Here is a 10025-nt window from a genome sequence, read left to right as displayed (position 1 = left end):
GCACTCTCAATAAACATACATAAATAAGTTATCAATCAAATAGTTAAACGAATTGAATCCACAACTTATGAAACGCAATTAGAAGTAATCAAATCAAAATGCAAGCATAAACATATATTTCGAATTCCCCCCTAGCCAAGGGGGGTTTAGTTGAATTTAAACATTGGAATCCAAGAAACACCTAAACATTCCAACAACTCAAACTTGAATTGTATGAACGTTTAGGCCCTCTTCTCTTCCATTCCTCATTCGTACAAAACAAAGAGTATTGAAATTAAACATTGAAATCAAAGAAATACCTAAACATTCCAACAACTCAAACTTGAATTGTATGAACGTTTAGGCCCTCTTATCTTCCTCTTCGTTGTAGCACAAGGTCTAAGGATAGTTTGATGGTGTGAATGGTTTGGGGAGTGGTGTGAATGGTTTGGGGAGTGGTGAAAATGGAAGGGGGAGGCCACGGCCTTAAGGGATGGATTTGGTGTGGTGTTTGTGACTGAAATGTGTATGGAAGAGTGTATCTATTGTGGCTGCAATGGATGCTTATTTATAGGTGAAATGGGGGGAACATGACAGCTAGGAGGGAATGTGGCTGCATGTTTGAACGATTAAAGGATGCATGTGGGTTGGAAATGCATATGCAATGAATATGTGGCTGCAATGCAAGGGTACAACCTGGAAATGAAGGTTAATGTGCACGACAAGGATTCTTTGGTGCTGAAAAATGCATGTGAAAGCATGTGTTGGCTGATTTAAAGAATGTGAGGGAATGATGAAAGGGGAAACATGACAGCTAGGTTGGTTGGTGGCTGCCATGGAGGTGTGGAATAATGATGAATGCTAGGTTGGAAAGGTGTGTATTTGGCTGGAATGAATGGGGAAGCACGGCATGGGTAGAATTTCTGGAATGTTGAATGTGCATGTGAATGATTAGGGTGAATGTGCATGTGCTTTGACAGCTAGGTTGAATTAATTAAAGGGAGTGCATGTGGCTTGGTTGGAATGATTGGAATGCAATCTGAAATGGGAGATGGAATGGGATGCACGGCAATGATGGTGTTTTGTGTGAGTGATGGCAGATTGTGTTTGCATGTGAATTAGGTTGTGAAATGATGAAGGAAATGCATGTGCACGGCAAGGGGAGTGCATGTGGCTTAGGTTGTGTATTGTGATGCATGTGCAATGAAGTGGAATGACAGCTAGGTTAAATATGCATGTGGATTAAGTTGTGAAAGCATGTGACTGCATGTGTTGATGAATGGGATTGTGGAGATGCACGGCAAAGATGGGAATTGTTTTGGTGAATGGCTGAAATATGGATGGAATGGATGGAATTAGGCACGGCACAAAAGGACTAATTTCTGTGGTTGGCACGGCATAAGGGGATTGTCTCCTTTGGTCTTCAATTTCATCCATCCTCTTGGCTCCAAGCATATGATATCCATTCCAAACTCTAATTTGCTCCAAAAGGCTCCAAAAGGCATCCTTTTGCATACTTTGCCCTTAGAACCTGAAAACACACAAAAGAAGCATAAAGGACTAAAATAACTAAAGAAACATAACGTAAATGCACGAGAACAAGCCATTTAAGTCGCATGAATATGCTCCTATCAAATTCCCCCACACTTAGCTTTTGCTAGTCCTCGAGCAAAACAAAACAAAAGAAACCAAAAACAAAACAACAACGAACAAAACACAACCTACACCTTCCAACAATCGTCTCAGGGATTTCCAATGCACATGACAAATTAAAAATCATTATTCCCACAGATTTTAGCCATCTTTACACTTAAGTACATTCTTACTCATAGTCACCACATACTAGTTCACAATTAAGCATTTAAAACCATGATTTGAATGTACTAACATGCCTTAGAGAATTTGCTCAATTCCTTACAAGATATGCACTTAATTTTCACTCAGATTTTTGATAGGAGCATATTCATGCGACTTAAATGGCTTGTTCTCGTGCATTTACGTTATGTTTCTTTAGTTATTTTAGTCCTTTATGCTTCTTTTGTGTGTTTTCAGGTTCTAAGGGCAAAGTATGCAAAAGGATGCCTTTTGGAGCCTTTTGGAGCAAATTAGAGTTTGGAATGGATTGCATATGCTTAAAGCCAAGTAGATGGACGAAATTGAAGACCAAAGGAGGCTAGGAATAAATAAAGGGATGAAGAAATGAAAATGAAGAACAAAGAGTTCACATTCATCACCAACACAACCATGCATCCACACATTCTTTATCCATCTTTGCCGTGCAAATCAGCCACATTTTAATCATAAACAACCTAGATGTCATTCTACTTCATTGCACATGCATTCAATCTTTAATCCACATGCATTCATCATCATTCACCCTAGCTTTAATTCACATGCAAACACATTCATTTCCAGCACCAAACACCATCATTGCCGTGCATCCCATTCCATCTCCCACTCTTTAATCCATTGCAGCCACATGCACTCCCTTTAATTAATTCAACCTAGCTGTCAAAGGACATGCACATTCACCCTTCATTCCAGCCATTCCACATGCATTTCCAACCCACATACACCCTTTAATCATTCAACCATGCAGCCACACATTCACCCACATGCACATTCACTCCCATTTCAGATTGCATTCCCATTCACACACCAACAACACCGCTCATTAGCCGTGCATTTCATTTCCAACCTAGCAGCATTTCCACATGCATTCCCCTTACAATTTCAGCCATCCCACTTCATCATTGCACATGCATTCACCCTTTAATCCATTGCAGCCACATGCACTCCCATTTTCTCCCAAAACATTGCACATGCATTCATAATCATTCACACCTTGCAGCCACTCCACATGCATTTCCAGCTTTCCACCAACCTCCTAGCTGTCATATTCCCTCTTTTTCACCTATAAATAAGCATCCATTGCAACCACAATTCCCATTGACTCTTCAATATTCAGAAAATCATCCATACACACCAACAACATCCCTTTAGAATCCAAAGTGCCGTGCACATTCAACACCAGAAATTCAGCCATTCACCACTCACTATCCTACCACCCCACTCCATTCTACATCATCCATAATCCCAAAACTCACCTTAGACCTTGTGCTACAACAAAGAGGAAGAGAAGCGGGCCTAAACGTTCATACAATTCAAGTTTGAGTTGTTGGAATGTTTAGGTGTTTCTTTTCCTTTGAATTCAATGTTTAATTTCAATTCTCTTTGTTTTGTACATATGAGGAACTAAACTCCCCTTGGCTAGGGGGGGATTCAAAATATATGTTTATGCTTGCATTTTGATTTGATTACTTCTAATTACGTTTCATAAGTTGTGGATTCAATTTGTTTAACCGTTTGATTGATAACTTATTTATGTATGTTTATTGAGAGTGCACGCTTAATTTTCATGCATGAATATGACGCTAGAATATAAGTGAGTTTCACCTAATAGTTATGAACTTATATTCACAAGTAGTGGAGGTTGCTTATAAACAATCGCGTTAAACGAATTCTTGGCATAAGGTTCATGCGTATTCCATAGTTATGAATGCCTAGTCGATGTTTGTGATTTCCGTTGAACTTAATGATCTTTGTTGAATGTCTCTATCATGCGTATTCCATAGTTAGGGACTTTGATTAGGAATAATTTGGTTGTAATGCGTATTCCATTCAATCCAATGAATCTAGGGAAATCTGAAAGTTAATTTAAGCGGATCTAATTAACTTGGAGCATTGAGAATTCATGGTTTATTATGCAAGTGTAACATGTGTGGAGATGAACCCCTTGGCTAGCATCCATTCATTCCATTTCATCAATTTCATATTTACATTCTGTTTTAATTGCAATTTGTTCATTTAATTTAATTTCGTATAAACCTAAATCCCCCTTTACTTTAATGTCAAATTAATTAGAAATCAATGTAGTTTGTGTTTTTAAGAGTCTTGAGTCAAGTTACAACTTAATTTCGTCCAAATTTGGGTTTGTGCTCAAAACTGCCCAGAAAGTGGTCTTTAGGCAGATTTGATTGTGTTTGTGCTATTTTGAGTCTTTTGATTTGTTATAGTGTTTTAAAGTTTAGTTTTGCATTCTTTGAGTCTAGTATAGTGTTTTATATTGTGTTTTTACGTTTTTGAGTCAAATCCAAGTGATTAACAATCCTTCCTAATCCCCGATCCAGAACGATCCCTACTTATATATCTATACTACAATTGTCAAAAAGAGGGTTTAATTTGTGTGCGTATAAGTCTCGCATCAAATTTTGGCGCCGTTGCCGGGGATTAGCAACTTTGCTAATCCCTTGGATTGTTTTATTTTCGTTTGTTTTTCTATTTTATTCCAGATTCTTAATCTTGTTTTGTTTCTTGTTTTAGGTACTAGTTTATGACTCGGAGTTCTCATCCGATTCGTGAACATATCCTAGAGTGATTGGGTTTTTCGTCCGGCTGCAAGACGTAAAAGAAAGCGCTACTTGGGAGGCAACCCAATGCACTGAATAAAACAAAGCATGTTCATAAAAAAAAAAAATAAAAAAAATAAAAAAATAAAAAAATAAAAAAAAGCAGATGTAGCATTCACAAAGGTTGATTACGTGAAGCCCCACTACGTGGCAAAACTGTCAAAGCAGGAGGCATCGGAGCAAGAGGCATCGGAGATGGACCATTCGAGGCCACAATACTTTGTGGAATGCTGGATGACCCAGGAAAGAGGTGCCTCTGGAGATAAGCAGCAAGCCTTTGACGGTCACTTTGAATCCGACCTTCAGATTCTTGCAGCTCATCAAGCTTCCTTTTCATGCCCGTCGAATAATTGTTGGCAAGCACGTGCAAACTTCTATTCTCGTGCTTAAGCTGTCTGATCTCTTGCTTGAGACTTTCCACCTCTGCCATCAACGATTCAACCTGACGGGAGCGAGCAAGTAGGCGTTGGCCCATGTTGGACACAGAGCCTGCACACTGAACACTGAGAGCGAGGGACTCTTGAACGGCCAACTCATCGGACCGTCCTGAAAGCAGCCTACTATCCTTTGGAGTGAAGAGGTTCCTAGCTATTATCGTAGCTGTTGTTGCATCCGTCATCATGGAGTCTTCACCTGTAAGAGGACCGTTAGAAGATAAAAAAGAAGGGCGCCATACATTACCTTGACGGGGCGCAACCGGATCGCTGCTGAGACTCAAATCTAAGCAAAGGTTCGATGAGTTAGTCATTTTTCAAAGGTGTTCAAAGAGAAGGGGCGATGGAGTTAATTCTCAAAGGGCCAGAGTCGATTTTCAAGAATGGGCAATCTTCAGAGTGTGCATGTTGGAGGTGATCGATACCTCTATAAAAAGCCAAGGTGACGCGACCACCGATTCAAAGAGCCGGATTTTCCTGCGTAAAGTTCGGCGACGATCTCTCGGCTTTTCAGAAAACGCGTTCAACTTTGTCAAAAGATCTCTGACAAAGTTGAAAAACACGTGGAGGCCATCATCGCAACTACACACTTTTGCCGACAAGCGCAAAGTTCGGCGACGCTTTCTCTGCTTTTCAGAAAACGCGTGCAACTTTGTCAAAAGATCTCTGACAGAGCCGCATCCGCACTACTACGTGTCGTTCAGAAAGCAAAGAGGCGTCGTTCAGAAATCGAAGAGGCGTCGTTCAGAAATAGAAGAGGCGCCTGCTCAGAAATCAAAGAGGCGTATTCAAAGATCGAAGAGTCGTCACTATTTCAAAAAGCCGGATTTGCGGGATCAAAACGTTTGTCGACAAGGGTAAAAGAACAGTACCACCACTTGCTATTGGGAAATCCCTATATATGTCGACCTTCATCTTTTATGGCAAGGCAGACCTGAAGAAAATGCCCAACTCTTCCTCACCTCTGAGGGCGCACTCCCAGCAAAGCCTTTCGAAATACTCAATTTTTTCTTCTTCCCCAAAGATGATACCAGATGCCTGGAGTACAGATGACCCAGGAGGAAACTGCATCTCGGTCGGGGTGTGTCAATTGAGGTTTGACGAAAATTGAAATAACGAAACAAGTTAATAAACTAGACAGAATGTAAATATGAAATTGATGAAATGGAATGAATGGATGCTAGCCAAGGGGTTCATCTCCACACATGTTACACTTGCATAATAAAAAGATTTCCAATTGCATTTCAATAAATTATGAAACTCATCACCCCGGGTTAATTAGGTCCGCTTAAATTAACCTTCAAATCTTCCTAACGTTATTGAATTGGATGATTGCATACGACAACCCAAAACATTCCCCACAAGTCCCCTACATGATTGCATAATAGAGATACAAGCAAGAATCATTACGCTCTATGAAAATTATAAGTGTTGACGAGGCATTCGTTACTATGGAATACGCATGAAACTTATGCCAAGAATTCGTTTAACGCGATTGTTTATAAGCAACCTCCACTACTTGTGAATATAAGTTCGTAACTATTAGGTGAAACTCACTTATATTCTAGCGTCATATTCATGCATGAAAATTAAGCGTGCACTCTCAATAAACATACATAAATAAGTTATCAATCAAACAGTTAAACAAATTGAATCCACAACTTATGAAACGCAATTAGAAGTAATCAAATCAAAATGCAAGCATAAACATATATTTCGAATCCCCCCCCTTAGCCAAGGGGGTTTAGTTCCTCATACGTACAAAACAAAGAGAATTGAAATTAAACATTGAATTCAAAGGAAAAGAAACACCTAAACATTCCAACAACTCAAACTTGAATTGTATGAACGTTTAGGCCCGCTTCTCTTCCTCTTTGTTGTAGCACAAGGTCTAAGGTGAGTTTTGGGGATTATGGATGATGTAGAATGGAGTGGGGTGGTAGGATAGTGTTTTGGAGGGATGGGAAGCCACGGCCAAGGGATGGATTTCTGGTGGTGTTTGGATTAGTAGGGAATTGATGGAATGGTGCCTTAAGGCACGGCACCAAGGGATGGTTTTCTGAAATGGAAGAGTTTATATATTGTGGCTGCAATGGATGCTTATTTATAGGTGAAGAAGAGGGAACATGATAGCTAGGAACTTGGTGGAAAGCTGGAATGGTGATGGGAGATGCATGTGGCTGATTTATGCATGTGATTAAAGGGTGGGAGTGCATGTGCTTTGACAGAAATGAAAGGGGATGCACGGCATGGGAGGTTTGGTGCTGGAATTGAATGTGAAAGCATGTGCAATGAATATGTGGCTGCATGTGGATTAAAGGGGTGTGAATGATTATGGGATGCTGGAAATCTAGAGTGGGAGTGCACGGCAATGTGTAGGAATGGGCTGGAATGTGTGGTGGATGAATGAGATTGCATGTGGCTTTATGGTTGAATGATTAAAGGGTGCATGTGGGTGAATGTGTGGCTGATTTGTGGTGCAATGATGGGAGATTATGCACGGCAAAGGAGAATATGAATGCATGTGAATTAGGTTGGAAAGTGGTGGAAATGGAATGTTATGCACAGCTAGGATGGGTTGAGTGATTGACTGTGCATGTGGCTGATTTATGAAGGGAATGCATGTGGATTAAAGTGGAATGATAGCTAGGTTATGATGATGAATGCATGTGCAAAGTTGAATGGGATGCACGGCTAGGTTGTTGTTGGTGTGTTATGCATGGCATGATTGGGATTAGGAAAGGTTTAAATGTCCTAAAACTAAAGGGAACAAGGTTCCAACACTTTGGTCTTTAATTAGGTCTTCAATTTCGTCCAACACTTTGGCTCCAAGCATAAGCTATCCATCCTTAGCCCAAAAGTGCTCCAAAAGTCTCCAAAATGCATTTTTTTGCTCCTTTAGCCCTTTGGACCTACAAACACACGAAAATAGCTTAATGTACTAAAATTACTAAGTACTAGCAACATAAATGCAAGAAAACAAGCAAACTAAGGCGCATAAATATGCTCCTATCAGCTGCAAGGTTAAAGGGCTAGGATTTAAGTGCATAGAATGGGCCTACAATAGGGTGGTTTGCATGGCAAGGGAAGGGGAGAAGGGATAAGCCATGGCAAGGTTATGTAATTGGGCTAGGGCCATTGTTTTGTGTCCTAAAGTGCCTCAATTTCGTCCAACACCTTGGCTCCAAACATAAGCTATCCATTCCAAGCCCAATTTTGCTCCAAAATGCTCCAAAATGCACCGTTTTGCTTCCTTAGCCATATGAACCTAGAAACACACGAAAATGGCATAAAGGACTAAAATAACTAAAGAAACACAACGTAAATGCACGAGAACAAGCCAATTAAGTCGCATAAATATGCTCCTATCAAATTCCCCCACACTTAGCTTTTGCTAGTCCTCGAGCAAGACAAACAAACTAAACGAAACGAAACGAAACAAAACAAATAAAAGATAATCTAAACCTTCCAACGTGTATCTCAGGGATTTCAAACGAACATGACTCAATATAGAACATCATTCCCACGACATTTAGCTTACTTTACACTTCAACAAACACTTAATCATAGTTACCACTTATTATTTTACATTTAATCAATTAAAACAACATTTTGAATGTAGTAACATGCCTTAGAGAATTCCCTCAATTCCTTACCAGAATGCACTCAATTTTCACACAGATTTTCTAACTCCACACCCTACACTAGGTATATGTGAGGAGATTGATGTAAATATGAATTCTAACACTCACATATATTATATCAAAGAAAGCATTTTCTGGATTTACGACAATGACATGAATATGATCTCATGAATGGAATGCTACTACTTAGAATGAGGACCAGTGATTCCATATGCTCATACCAAATTCAAACTCCACAAATTGAACACATAACATCAAGATAGAAGTTGAGGGTTGTAACGGGGCTAAGGGTAATGGTTTAACAAGGAAAGGTAAAGTAAAACAAAGGTTCTTAAAGTAATAGGAAGCGAAGTAATGAAATTGACACTTAAACTCACTTTTAATGGCAGAAATCAACTTTTAAACACAAGGGAAGATTCATGCAACAACTAGGGTCGAATTCACTCTTTTGGACCCTTCCTTCAATAACCAATACTTGTGAGATCATTCTCACTTATTTTTCAACTCTTTTTTCTTTCTTTTCAACACTTTTCTAATTTCTTTTTATTTTTCCACGAATTTTTCCTTTTTTCTTTATTTCATTCTTTGGCCGTGCCCTATTATCTTCCCCCACACTTATTTTCTGCAATATATTGATCAAAAGGAGTTCATTCTAAGTCATGCTTCACTATCCTTTAAGAACAAGGGTATGGAAAGTCCTATTCTAAGCTACGTGAGGATAATGTGGTTAACAAAGAAAATAAGCTTGAAAAGGCTCAAAAGGGGTAATCCTACAATACATGTGAAAAGGGATAGGCTTTTTGGCTTTGGCTTGACTAACAACTTCATCTTATTGTATGTTATGCAATCAATATCATGCTTTGAATGAATTGGGCATGAGTTCTAGTATTTGGAACTATAATGAAATGCATTCCAAGTAGCAACCAAGCAAAGAATGATGAGATCATGCAACGACTTTAGAAAACAAGAAATCACAGATTTATACTCTCCAAAGAACGTTATAGGCTCAAGTCTCACAAGGATGTAGCTTTAGTTTAAGTTCCTTCGTTCAAGTATGTTACAAAAATAGATTTTCTCTTTGTAATTACATGTGAATTCATAAGCTATAACCATAACCAAGCATAAACCAAAGCATAAATCAACTTCCAGCCATGTTTACAACATTCTTTAATAGTCATGTAATTTAAAACCAAATCCTCATCATTGTGTTGGAAGGTACCCTAAAACACAAAAATGACTCAAAAACGACTCTTTTTGGTATTTTTCAAACTTTTTCGAATTTTTCTAAGGTTTTCTGTTATATGACACTAAAACACATCAAAACACACTAAAAACACTTTAAAACAGTGAGAAACAACATGTGAAGTGATAGGTGATAAAATCCCACGAATTTCATGCAAAAACAGCTTGTTTACCCCCCCACACTTAAACCAAACTTGTCCTCAATGTTTCAAACTTAGATTAACACAAAAACAATCAACTAATACAACTAGCAAACA

The sequence above is a fragment of a genome, unplaced genomic scaffold (genome assembly GCF_019419815.1).
Source record: "Pyrus x bretschneideri cultivar Hongxiangsu unplaced genomic scaffold, Pyrus_bretschneideri_v1 Contig112, whole genome shotgun sequence".
NCBI classification, from domain to species: Eukaryota; Viridiplantae; Streptophyta; class Magnoliopsida; order Rosales; family Rosaceae; genus Pyrus; species Pyrus x bretschneideri.
The sequence above is the reverse complement of the archived record's forward strand: the minus strand, read 5'-3'. Positions refer to the sequence as shown.